Here is a 13,135-nt window from a genome sequence, read left to right as displayed (position 1 = left end):
ATTGGTGTTTACCCGCACGATATTCCAGCACACTTGTGGCGCAGTGGTTAGCGTTCGTAGATCGCATGCCAAATACACGGGTTCGAATCCACTGCATAAATATAAGAATTATGATTTATTTGAGCCACTGATCATTTCATATTTACGTACATTAAATTTTGTTAATAATAAAGACTTGCTTCATGTGGGCTATGACGGATCTTTTAAGAAACTTTCAAGTTGCCAAGAAGTTCCGCAGGGAACTTTCAAGATACCTTAAAGTTGCTAAGAAGTTCCACTGGGAACTTGTTCGGAACTTTATTGTGGCCATGTTTTCAGCCTTGCCTGAAGTTCCTTGTGCTTAGTGCCAAGTGGTGTTGAGTACTTGGCACTGATGAAGTCTGCAAGTAGTAGGCGAAATACGCGTATCTGTCAAAAGATAAGCAATTATAAGGGTAGAAGTAGTTTAGAGTGTATTGTTTACACTGTATTTTTATCCCTGTCAGTGTTTCGAAAGCTGGAAAAAACGGCGTCACCCAAAAAGCAACGTCGCGATTTGATTTTGCGCAAGCACCTGGAAAATCCTCAACTCTCTCATCGGGACATCGGAAAACAACTCGGAATCGTGCAGTCAACGGTGAGTCGTGTGATTAAACGTTACTAAGAAACTCAAACGACCCCGAGGACATGAATCCACCGAACTGTCCAGAACTACGCCCAATCGAAACCTATTGGGCCATGATGAAGCCAAGGAGAAAGTAAAGGATGCAAATGACGTACGGAGGAAATGGATAAAAAACGAGAAAAAGGTACCGGATACGACTGAACAAGCTCTTATGGATGGCGTGAAGCAAAAGTGTTAGGCATTTTACCAAACAAACCCCAAAAATTTATCCAATATATGTATACTGAGCTAAATATATGTATAGAACCACCCTACAAATTTGGGTTTTATTTGATAAATATGTGAAATTTATTATTTATTTATTTATTTGATAAAGCTCAACCGAATTAACTTTACAGAGCCGAGGATTCTTGTTCACTATACAATACATCTTAAAACTATAATCAAAAGGTACAACACAATAAACCTAAGCCAATAAGCCTCCTCCACCAGAACGGGAGCCGCTGTATGGCAGATTTGCCAACGGAGGTCAGAGCGCTTCCATTGCAGCAATTGACGCAAAACGGCGTCAGCACTCAACATTGATCACGAAACAGTTGCTTTCCAAAGTCGCTTGCCCTGGAGCGGTTGGCTCCTCTGTTTACATGTTTTCCGTTGTAATCGACTCTCGTTAATCCATTCCCTTTTTTTCCCAATTTCCTCCGCACTTCCAACTTGATGCATTCTATCTTGGCAGTTGTGAGCAAATTGTGTGATAGTTCAGTATTTAATCTAGAATTCCTACACACTAAAAAAATCTGAATTTTACTGGTGATGTAAACATCCATGCATGCAAACATTCATGCATGTAAACTTCCTTTTCACGTAAACTAGCAGCTTGAAAGAAATGTTGCAAACAAAGGTGGAATGTTGCATACAATATATGGGATATTGCATGACATGTCTCATAAATTTACACGATTTATAATGTAAATTTGTATGATTTATGACGCTCCATTTATGTGCATCATAGTAACGGAAATTTACACTACTTATTTTAGCTGTGTATATGAAACAATTTTGAAATAGGAACTGGGACTACCCAGAGGCAGCTTTGCTCTAATCCACGTTGCCATCACTGTAGCACATAGCTCGTACTCCTATGCAGCTAACTGTGGAGGCGAATTCAGATCATTCGACAGAGCCTCCGCAGCAGGCATGGAAAATAATTTACATTCATTTCGTTCATTCATTTAATGTATGCTTCTAACTTTTTTCATCAACAGATTTCCGTAAAATTACGAATAAAAGTTTTGTAGGTTTTGGTAAAAGCTACAACTTATGTCCACAACTCAAATTTGTATCGCTTAAGCAGGACAAACCAGAGTGTGCAGAGCTTTTTACTATTGTTCAGTGAATGTAATTTACATTCACAGAAAAACAATGGTGGGTTCTGTTCGCCCTGGTTCATCATGCATACCAGATACAGATTTTAGTTATTTGCAAACAATTTAGTCAATATCAAAACCTACAAAAGCTACCTACATCATATTACGGAATTCAGTTGATGAAAACAGTTAGAGGTAAATGAATGTATATAAATGCACGAAATTAATGTAAATGATTTGCCATGTCTGCTCCGCAGTTAAGAAGGCAAGTTCATTCCAGATCCTTGACATTTAGCCCAGCTTGCTTCTACGAAATATAAATTTTATCCTTTCTCACTCGTGCCGCAGTTCATGTAATTTTTATAGATACTAAAGATTCCATAGGTAAGCGGAGCCACAAAATGTGAAAAATAAATGCTCTTACTGGCATCCGTGAAAAATGTCCATGCCAACAAAGAGCTCCTTGTTGTGCAGTTTTGTTTTGTTTTGATTCGTGCGCAAAAGTTAAAAATGAAGTGCAAAGTAAATCTTTGCAACAATTAATCGAGGAGTGGTTTGCGTAATATTTCCTTCTACCATCGTATTTGAAGCATGACTGAAGCATCATTGCGATTTTTACTTTAGTCAATTTATTAACTCAGAACAAAAATTAGAATAAAATGAAAATAAATAATAATTTCATCACAATACTTCCTCCGTAAAAAACACCATGATGATGGATTCTATAGTATCTATAGTACTTTAACGATTTTGAAGACTGCACCAAAGTAAATTACTCAAACATGTAGAAGAAGACATTTGATTTTTTTTCGATAGTCTCTCTTGGAAACTGAAATATAAAAGAGATAAAGGAACAGATCGATATTAAATATTATCGTTAATATCTGCCAAAGTGGAAAGCATTTTTTGACAATGTTTAACTAGCATCCGAAAATATCCATTTGTACATTGCTCTAAGAAAAATTAAAGAACTGTATATTTTTATCAATGGGCCCAATATTATGATCCATAGCCCAACATTAGAGCTTAATTAATCGCAAACGAAACTTACATTTTTTTTCTTAAAGGTGTCCATGTTTCTTAGAGGTATGGTAATCCTAGGTCCAATTTCTAAATCTTAAAAAAAAAATCATCCAATGCTATCTACTTGTCAACTAGGCTCCTTAGTCGATTCAGATCAGATCGAAATCAATCCCCATTTAAATCGATCCCAAAGTGTCCACTACAAGAGCTCCAATCAATGCTGAAACGGATCCCATCGAATACGAGCACACCGATTGATCGAAAAACCACCAAGTCTTTGTTCCGAGTTTGGAGCCCCATCTGTTCGTGGCACAGCATTGGTTTACTTTGGAAAATCAAAGCATGATCCCACCCACCCTCGCCCCCCTCGCACACACAGAAACGTGAGAGAATTTCTTCCATTCCACCACCCCTTCTCAATTTCACAGCGCACCAGCAGAAGATGAAAAAGACACAAAATCTTTTCCAGAAGCAGCAGCAACTGTGGAGAAAAAGAACCAAGTAACTTGTATCGTTCCGGTCCGCATCATTTTGCCATTGGCCACGTCTTGGCGCCACGCATCACGGAAGTGAGCTCCGCGTCCTTTGAAGAATGAAAACCCAAAAGCGTAGGTAACGACAGAGAACTGTTCAGGTCTTATGACGCGGAACGGATTCCCTTTGACACTCTGGTTACCTTTTGACTTTCCGTGCCCTTTGGTTGCCTCTTTGACGTCGGAAGCAGATTGTGCACCACCTTCGGAATGGCAGTGCTTAGTTACATTAAAATGGCTTAAAGCTTTGTTTGAGAGCGGAGATGGCGCGTGTAGTTTTTCAGTTCTTCCGTTTATTAAAATTGGAGATGTTCGGCCATGAAATCTGACGTCAAATATTTAGCGAGCGCTGTTTGGATAGGGCGAACGAGAACGACGGAAACCACCATACGATTTTAATTAATTGGTCCAACACACGTAAGTACAAACACCGCAAGTTTGATGCAACTCGGTGTATGGTGTCACCAACCGAATGGCATAATTTGGTGATTTCGGAAAAGGCTGGCGAGGTGGTGTCAAGCGGCCGATACATAATGGCTGAATAATTACTCCCCGGGGCTGTTGGCTATTAATCGAGGGCGCAAAATGTAGACATCAATAATTGGAGAGTGCAATCACGTGTAATTTTTCAAAGGCTTCAGGGCGATAATTTGCGATGATAGGATATTATGTGGTGTAGTGTTTGTGCGTGTGGTCATCGTTATCTGAGGTTGAATAGACTCATCTCATGCAAATATAGTTTAAAATAGTGGACTTGACCAGAACGTTCCACCAGTCAGGGAGAACTGGACTCTAATGAGTTCAACAGTCCAGTTGTTGCCGAGTCTCAAAAACAATCATCATATGCAAAACGTGGAAGACCTTAGCAGTTTCACGGCAACAGCCAACAAAAAATTGAAATTTTGAATCGACCTTTTCCAATTTACATGAAACTTTGCATTATTTTTAACAGGAATATGAATGACATGACACATTTATGCTAAAATTCGGTCATTTAGAAGTTTGATTTTATTAATGGCATATAGGGTATATGTCCCGGGACCTCCCTTAGCTCAGTCGGTAAAGGCACAGCTACAAAGCAAGACCATGCTGGAGGTGGCTGGGTTCGATTCCCGGTCCGGTTTAGGAATTTTTCGGGTTGGAAAACTTATCGACTTCTCTGGGCATATATTTAGAGTAAGATTGTACTTGCCACACAATTATACCAATGCAAAAATGGTACAGGCATCGAAAGCTCTCAATTAATAACTGAGGAAGTGCAACTATAGAACACTAAGTTGAGAGCACGCAAAAAGCTAATATGCCATACGCAAAAAGCTTGAAAGGCGATAAAGAAGAAGAAGAAGAAGAAGGTATATGTCTCTAACCTTGGTCTAATATGAATTGAAGGCTTCATTTTAGACCAAGGTTAGGTACATTACATATTATGCCGTATCTTATGTAATAGTTTAGCTGCAGTTTACATTTCACTGTCAACATGGAAGTTTAGATATTTTTATTATTTGTATATTAATTAACCAAGACAGGAAATCTGGGCAGGGGTTTCCGAAAACACCTCGCTTGAATTAAACTGTCATTCTCGTCCACCGATGAAGCAGTACAGAAGCCCCTGACCCGCCTAGTTCAGTCGAGCCCGTAGCCGTCATGGAAAATATCTCGCAGCTTTCTCGTTCCTTCCACCCAAGTCATCCCGGCCCTGAATCTAGTGCTGGCGATGGGGTCTTCCAAGCTGCCTATCATGACAAGTATCCTTGCATTAACAGCAATTTTTGCTCTGAAGAACTCTCGTTCCCTAGGAGTTCCAGTACTATCGATGCCTGGATTTATTATCAAAACGTGAGAGGTTTGAGCACTAAAATGGACGACATTTTTTTTTGGCATCTCTCGACAGTACCTACGATGTCATTATGCTAACGGGACAGGATAAGAGGACAGCATCAATTCCCTGCAGGTTTTTCGAAATTCATTCAACGTTTTCCGTTGTGCTCGTTCCCCTTTGAATAGCAACAAGCGCTGCTTTGGTGGTGCGCTCATAGCCGTTGCCGAACGACATGGCAGCTCGCGCATTGATACGAACAATGGCAGGAGACTGGAGCAAGGATGTGTTTCTGCCAATATTCGTGGTCGTCGACATTCCACCGGACAAAAGCCTTAATGTCGATCTGATTGAAGAACACATCGCAAACCGTTCGTGAACTCTGCGACAACGCTTCTCTGGTTGACATTGTACTCGTGTGCGGCGATTACAATCAACCTCGTACTGCCTGGTCTGAGGATGAAAATGGCATTCGTCTTGCTTCTTCGACGCTTTTGACTCCGGCGAGTACAGCGTTATTCGACGGTATGGACTTCTTGAACCTGAATCAAGTTAACGTGAAACTGAATAATTTAGGTCGCACTCTCGATTTGGTTTTCGCACCTGTGGGTAGCTCTTCTGTAATATATTCTGCTGATGATCCATTGCTGCCAGTAGATCTGTTGCTCTACAAGCTATCGCGATTGGGAGCCTCAAATCGAGTGGTGTCGTGGTTGTCATCGTAAAGGGCGAACACGAAATTATTGTGACATATTCAACAGGGCATAACTTTTTTACCATTGGGTAAAAATCAACCAAATTTTGCAACTTTCTCATTGATGTGTATTGTGTATATGCAAACTCGAAGTCGTGTTTTTCGATTCAGTGAAAATGGAGGTGAACCAACGCGAGTTGAGAGAACAAATTCTTTCCAAACACCTGGAATTTCCTGACCTGTCGCACCGGCAGTTGGGAAAAATGTTGAACATTCACCATTCAACCGTCTCCAGAGTGTTGAAGTGGTTCCAGGAGCGGTTGACGTTGGACCACGGCAAAGGAGCTGGAAGAAAACAGGGACCGGAGAACAAAAAGACGGAGGGAAAGGTGAAGCGGATGATTAAAGCAAATCCCAACGTCTCAAGCCGTGATTTGGCTAAAAAGATCGGCATGTCGCAGAACTACGTCCAGAATGCAAAGAAGAGAGCTGGACTACATACATACAAGGTACAGAACTTCCCAAACCGCGATGAGCGGCAACAATCGACGGCTAAAACTCGGGCACGGAAGCTCTACGAAAAGATGCTGACAAAATATGGCTGCTGTGTGATCGACGACGAAACGTATATAAAAGCCGATTTTAAGCAAATTCCGGGGTTGGAGTTTTTCACCGGCAAGAGCAAGTTCGATGTGGACGACAAATTTAAGAAGAAGAATATATCTCATTTGGCAGGCCAGCTGCTCTTGCGGACTGAGGAGTGAGCCTTTCGTGACAAAGGGCACAGTAAATGGCGAGATCTACAAATCTGAGTGCCTCGAGAAGCGCCTTTTGCCGTTCTTGCAGCAGCACGACGAAGCTCCGCTATTTTATTCCAGATTTGACATCATGCCACTATTCTAAAAGTGTCCTGGAGTGGTATGAGGCCAATTCTGTTCATTTTGTTCCAAAGGACATGAATCCGCCAAACTGTCCGGAGCTGCGCCCGGTGGAGCAGTACTGGGCAATAATGAAGCGGGAACTTCGGAAGAGCAAGAAGACAGTCGAAGACGAGAAGGACATGTTAAGAAAATGAAAAAAAAAACTGAGAAACTGGTACCGGATGACACTGTAAAGACTTTGATGGAGGGCATCAAGCGAAAATGCGTTCAATTTTACACTCAAGGCTCCATCGATTAACTTTTCTTTTGATTTTTGAAGTATAAAACTACCCTAAATTTTGGTTTGATTCTAAACATTATAAGAAAATTGGCATGACATTTTCGGTGTCGCAATAATTTCGTATTCGCCCTTTACTTAACTGGCAGAACGCTGTACGTTAAACACGGATCTTATCCCAAGTAACAATTTTGGTTTTATGAAGGTTCTGTAGACCATGATTTAGACTTGCAGAATGCTATAAAACCTCTATAAAACTGTAAATGTTACTTGGGTATGTTTCATATGTTAATTTATGAATACCACATCGATGATACTGTTCTTAGCAGAGTGGATCAAGTGACGGATCTTGGTGTCGTATTGGACTCGAAGTTTTCCTTTCATTTCCATTATGCATCGATTATTTCCAAGGCTAATCATCAACTTGGCTTCATCTCTCAGATTGCCAAGGATTTCACGAATCCACAATGTCTAAAAGCATTGTAATGTTCACTCGTAAGGCCGATCCTAGAAAATGCTTCAGTTGTATGGGCTCCAAACGACGTATCATAGAATCTAAAAATCGAGCGTGTGCAAAAAAGATTCATACGACGTGTGCTCAGAAACCTACCGTGGCGTGATCCTTTGAAACTTCCAGCATATCCCGATAGATGCCGTTTGCTTGACCTCGAAATGCTTGATCGAAGACGTAAGCTACAACATGCTACGTTTATAGCTAAATTACTCAACGGTGACGTCGATTGCTCTCATCTTCTGTCACTTTTTGATTTCCGTGCTACAGGTAGGTTGTTACGTCAGCAATCCCTGATGCAACCGAGCTTTCATAGTACTCTCTATGGCTACAACAAGCCTATTTGTGCAATGGTTCGTATGGTTGTATCCATCGAGTCCGAGTTTGATTTTGGTATGTCCATACCTCAATTTGTGAATAAATAGAGTAAGAAGACTGAACCTTATTTAAGACGAATAGTTTATTCATTAAGGCAACTTTGTCAGATGACTTATTAAATAAATAAATAAATAAATGTAAGACGGAAGGGTTTAGAGTTGAGAGAATATCGGAAAAAGTAACTTTATTATCAAATTAATTAATACAACGCGCACACGCGAGACACTTTGTGTAACGGTTGGGTGAGAACTGAATTTTTCGCAAGTTACACCGAGGGGCTACTCGATCTTCCCACACGGCCTCTCCTGACACTACTTCCGACCCGGAAGTGCCCACGGCTTGATACAGTCGCCAGCAGATGATGTCTTCTTCGGTCCTTCGGTCTCGTCGTCTATCTTCCGTACTTCGTAACGATCGTTGGGGAGTACAGCGGTGATCTCGTACGGTCCAAAGAACTTTGGCTTCACCTTCTGACCAATACCAAATTGGGTTTTCGGTATCGCCACTAGATCTCCAACTTGATACTTCTCAGCCGGCTTCCTGCGTAGATTGTAATGTTTACGATTTTCCTCTTGCATCTTCTGGATACCCTCCTGTGCAATCTTCCTCAGCTCACTCCTTTCCTCCTCGAAGGTACTTTGTAACTCCTTCTGCAGTAGTTCATGAAGAATTTGGTCCTCTTTGGTGCGCATCTTTACGCCGGTCAATAATTGGAAGGGTGTCATTTCAATCGCTCTCTGCCAACTACTATTCAAGCATTTCTGAACGGCAGTAACTTGCTTGAACCACTCTTCAGGTCTATCGACGGACATCTTGGCGATCATCGGAATAATGATTCTATGAACTCGTTCCACTTGCCCATTGCCTCGGGGAACGCCAGTGGCAATCTTATGAAGCTCGATGTTCTCATCCTCACAGAATCTTGTGAACAGCCCCGATGTGAAAGCTGCTCCTCGATCGCATATAATCCTTCTCGGGTTACCGAAGGTATCGGTGATGATTCGTAGCTTCCGGATGGCTTCTTCAGCGGTCGTTGACTTCGTCGGGAATAGCCATACGAACTTGGTAAAGCCGTCGATGACCGTCAGGATATAGTTGTACGCCTTCCTGGTTGACGGCATCGGTCCCAGATGGTCGACATGAAAGGTATCCAACGGAACGTCACCCTTTGGGATCGGATGTAACTCTCCCTCAGGCTTCCCTCTTTTCTTTTCACCTACGATGCAAGCGACGCATGTTGCAATGCAACGCTTGACCTTTTCTTCGATTCCTGGTATGAAGTAATCGGCACTGATCCGCTCCTTCGTCTTCTTAACTCCAAAATGACCCTGTTCATGAGCCGATCGGATGATCTCGGCCGCCATAGATTCCGGTACGTACAACCGCCTGGACTCGCCATCACCTTCGTACAGGACACCATTGTAGACACTGCAGTTGCTGGATTTATCACCTTGTTCCAGCGCAGCTGAAATCGCCTTCGCTTCGTCGTCGTTGTTCTGTGCCGCACGCACCTTTGCGACAATCGGTGCAGACACGACCATTACACTTGCTCGCGAGAGCGCATCCACGTGAGGCAGCTTCTCTCCTCGACGATGTTCCACTTCGAAGTCGAATTCGGCTAAGTCTACTACCCACCGTGCAATTCGAGCATTCAACTTCTTCTTGGACATGGAATCCTTAAAGGCCATGCAATCCGTAACGATCTTGAACCGATGACCTAGCAGGTAACACCGAAATTTCTTCACGGATTCCACAACAGCTAACGTCTCCAGCTCGAATGAATGATAATTCTTCTCGGAGCCGCTGGTTAAACGGCTGTAGAAATAGCAGGGGTGGAACTTCCCATCATCCTTCGCTCGTTGCATCAGGATACCTGCCAACGCTTCCTTGCTGGCATCGGTATGAACTTCAATCTCGCCGTCAGGGTGAAAAATGCGCAACACCGGGAAGCTTGCAAGGATCTCCTTGATACGGTTGAAGGCTTTCACCGCTACATCGTCAAAATGAAAAGAATTTCCCTTTTTCAACATACCTGACAACGGACGAGCGATACTTGCAAACGCCGGAACAAACTTCCTGAAGTAGCTGGCTAATCCGTAAAAACGTTGCAGCTGCTTTACTGTTGACGGCTGCGGGAACTGCAAAAGCTTTTCAACCTTCGCAGGAGCTGGCTGCACCTGGCCATCGTGAATGGTGTAGCCGAGATACTCGACACGACGCTGAAGGAATACACACTTCTTCCAGTTAAACTGCAGCCCGGCATTCGCTGCTACTTCCAACACTCGCTTCAACACTTTTAGTCCTTCTTCTTCATTTTCGGACGGGATTATTACATCGTCCACAAACGCCATAACCGTTCCATCGTTAATCAAATCCTTGAACACCGTCGCGATGAACCGACCGAACGCGTTACCACTGGTACACAATCCGAAAGGAGCGCGAAGGAACTCGTATTGTCCGTCACTAGTTACGAACGCGGTGTATTTCCGGCTATTTTCATCTACCGGCACATTTTTTTTTTTTTTGTTAATTACTTTATTTGTACAGGCTCAATCGAATAAACTTTACAGAGCCAAGTTATCATTTTCTTTATACATTATAAATGTCTTAAATCTAAAATTAAAGGATTGGAACCGATTACTCGCGGTCTTCTCGAGGTTAGTGGATGACAATTGTTTGGATCGGGAGAGGGAAAAGGAGATTTGGAATATGATTTATGATTCAAAAATTTCACTATTTCTAAAAGATATACTTAATCCTATCGACGTTATATCAACTCTGTAATTATACAATTATTACCGAAACAAATCTACAAAAAAAAATACACACACACATACAAAACACAAACTAAACACAAGGTTAATCAAACTTACAATCTATGATTAATATTCTTCAAGAAAACATATATGAGTTGCATAAACTCCAGATCGCGTCTAGCCAAAATATCCCGAACTGGAACATTAGGTTGTCTACCTCGAGCCCGAAGGGAATCGTACAACTCGGATCTGACTCCACGGTGCTCATCACATGACCAAATAATGTGATCTGCGTCCTGGTAACCTTGTCCACATTCACAGAGATTACTGTCCCCCAGCTCAACACGGAACAAGTGAGCGTTTAACGAGTAGTGATTGGACATGAGGCGAGACATCATACGAATGAAGTCTCGACCCACATCCAACCCCTTGAACCAAGGACACTTCGACACCTTAGGGATGATTGAATATAACCATCGTCCCAAACTCCCTTCACTCCATTTATTTTGCCAGCTGGCGAGGGACTGTTGACGATAAATGAAGAAAAATTCGTCGTAGGCGATTTGTCGATCGTAAATATCGCCTTCCATAGCGCCCACCTTAGCAAGTGAGTCCGCCATCTCATTGCCCGGAATCGAGCAATGAGATGGGACCCATGCAAAGGTGATGACAAAAGATCTTAAAGATAAAGCACTCAAAAGCTCTCGTATTTTCGTGAGAAAATACGAGGAGTGCTTTACCGGCCTCATGGAGCGAATAGCCTCGACAGAACTGAGACTATCCGTAAAAATAAAATAATGATCTGGTGCAAGTGAGGCGATCGTTTCTAGCGTATAATGTATTGCCGCCAGTTCCGCAACATATACGGAACAAGGAGCATGAAGCATTAGAGAGGCGCTATGAAATTCGTTATAAATACCAAAACCAGCGGACGCCTCTATTAGTGATCCATCTGTGAAGAACGATCTTGCGGAATCAACTTGGCCAAACTTTGCAGCGAAAATTGACGGAGAAATCATGGAACGATGATGCTCTGGGATTCCGCGAATCTCTTGCGTCATTGATAAATCAAAATAAACAGAACTGTCGAAGTCGGAGAAGCAAACACGACAGGGATTATGCTGCGAAGGGCTGACATCTTGTGTTATGTACACGTAGTACAATGACATAAAACGAGTTTGAGGGTTTAGCTCAAGAAGCTTCTCAAAGTTTGCAATCACCAGTGGGTTCATAATTTCACAACGGGTGAGGAGCCTGAGGGATAATTCCGAAAACCGATCAGAGAGTGGCAACATGCCCGTTAACACTTCGAGACTCATCGTATGAGTCGAGTGCATGCATCCTAACGCGATACGAAGACAGCGATACTGGATCCGTTCCAGTTTGATGATGTGCGTTTTAGCCGCCGACTGGAAGCAAAAACTACCGTACTCTAAAACCGATAAAATCGTTGTCCGGTACAACGTTAGAAGATCTTGCGGATGGGCTCCCCACCACGTTCCGGTAATTGTTCGGAGAAAATTGATCCTTTGTTGGCATTTCCGCTTCAGATACTCAATGTGGGATCTCCAGGTGCATTTTGAATCGAACCAGACCCCAAGATATTTGAAAGACATGGAATGAGTGATCGGCTTACCCAAAAGTTGAAGCTTCGGTTGTGCTGGGCTATGCTTCCTAGAAAAAACGACCAACTCAGTTTTCTCCGTGGAGAATTCAATACCTAGCTGGATAGCCCAAGTAGACAAATTGTCTAAGGTATCCTGTAAGGGTCCTTGCAGGTCGGCCTCTCTGGGTCCTGTCATAGACACTACTCCGTCATCTGCAAGTTGTCTCAACGTGCAGTTGTCCCTTAGACAATTGTCAATTTCTCTGACGTAGAAATTATACAGAAGGGGGCTTAAACATGAGCCCTGGGGGAGACCCATGTAGCTAAATCGTGAAGCTGTAGAGTTTCCATGAGAAAAGCTCATATGTTTCTCTGACAGCAAATTGTACAAAAAGTTATTAATTAATGGAGAAAGGCCACAAGCGTGGAGTTTGTCTGAAAGGACTTCAACCGATACTGAATCAAAAGCCCCCTTAATATCCAAGAAGACAGAAGCCATTTGCTCTTTATTAGCAAAAGCCAACTGAATTTCAGTGGAAAGCAACGCGAGACAGTCGTTCGTTCCCTTGCCCCTACGGAAACCAAATTGAGTATCTGAGAGTAGGTGGTTCAACTCAACCCATTTGTCCAGGCGAAAAAGGATCATTTTCTCCAACAATTTTCGAATACACGATAACATCGCAATGGGA

The sequence above is a fragment of the Ochlerotatus camptorhynchus genome, unplaced genomic scaffold, assembly GCF_037179485.1.
Source record: "Ochlerotatus camptorhynchus isolate MF236.1 unplaced genomic scaffold, CSIRO-AGI_Acam_v1.1 ptg000203l, whole genome shotgun sequence".
NCBI classification, from domain to species: domain Eukaryota; kingdom Metazoa; phylum Arthropoda; class Insecta; order Diptera; family Culicidae; genus Ochlerotatus; species Ochlerotatus camptorhynchus.
The sequence above is the reverse complement of the archived record's forward strand: the minus strand, read 5'-3'. Positions refer to the sequence as shown.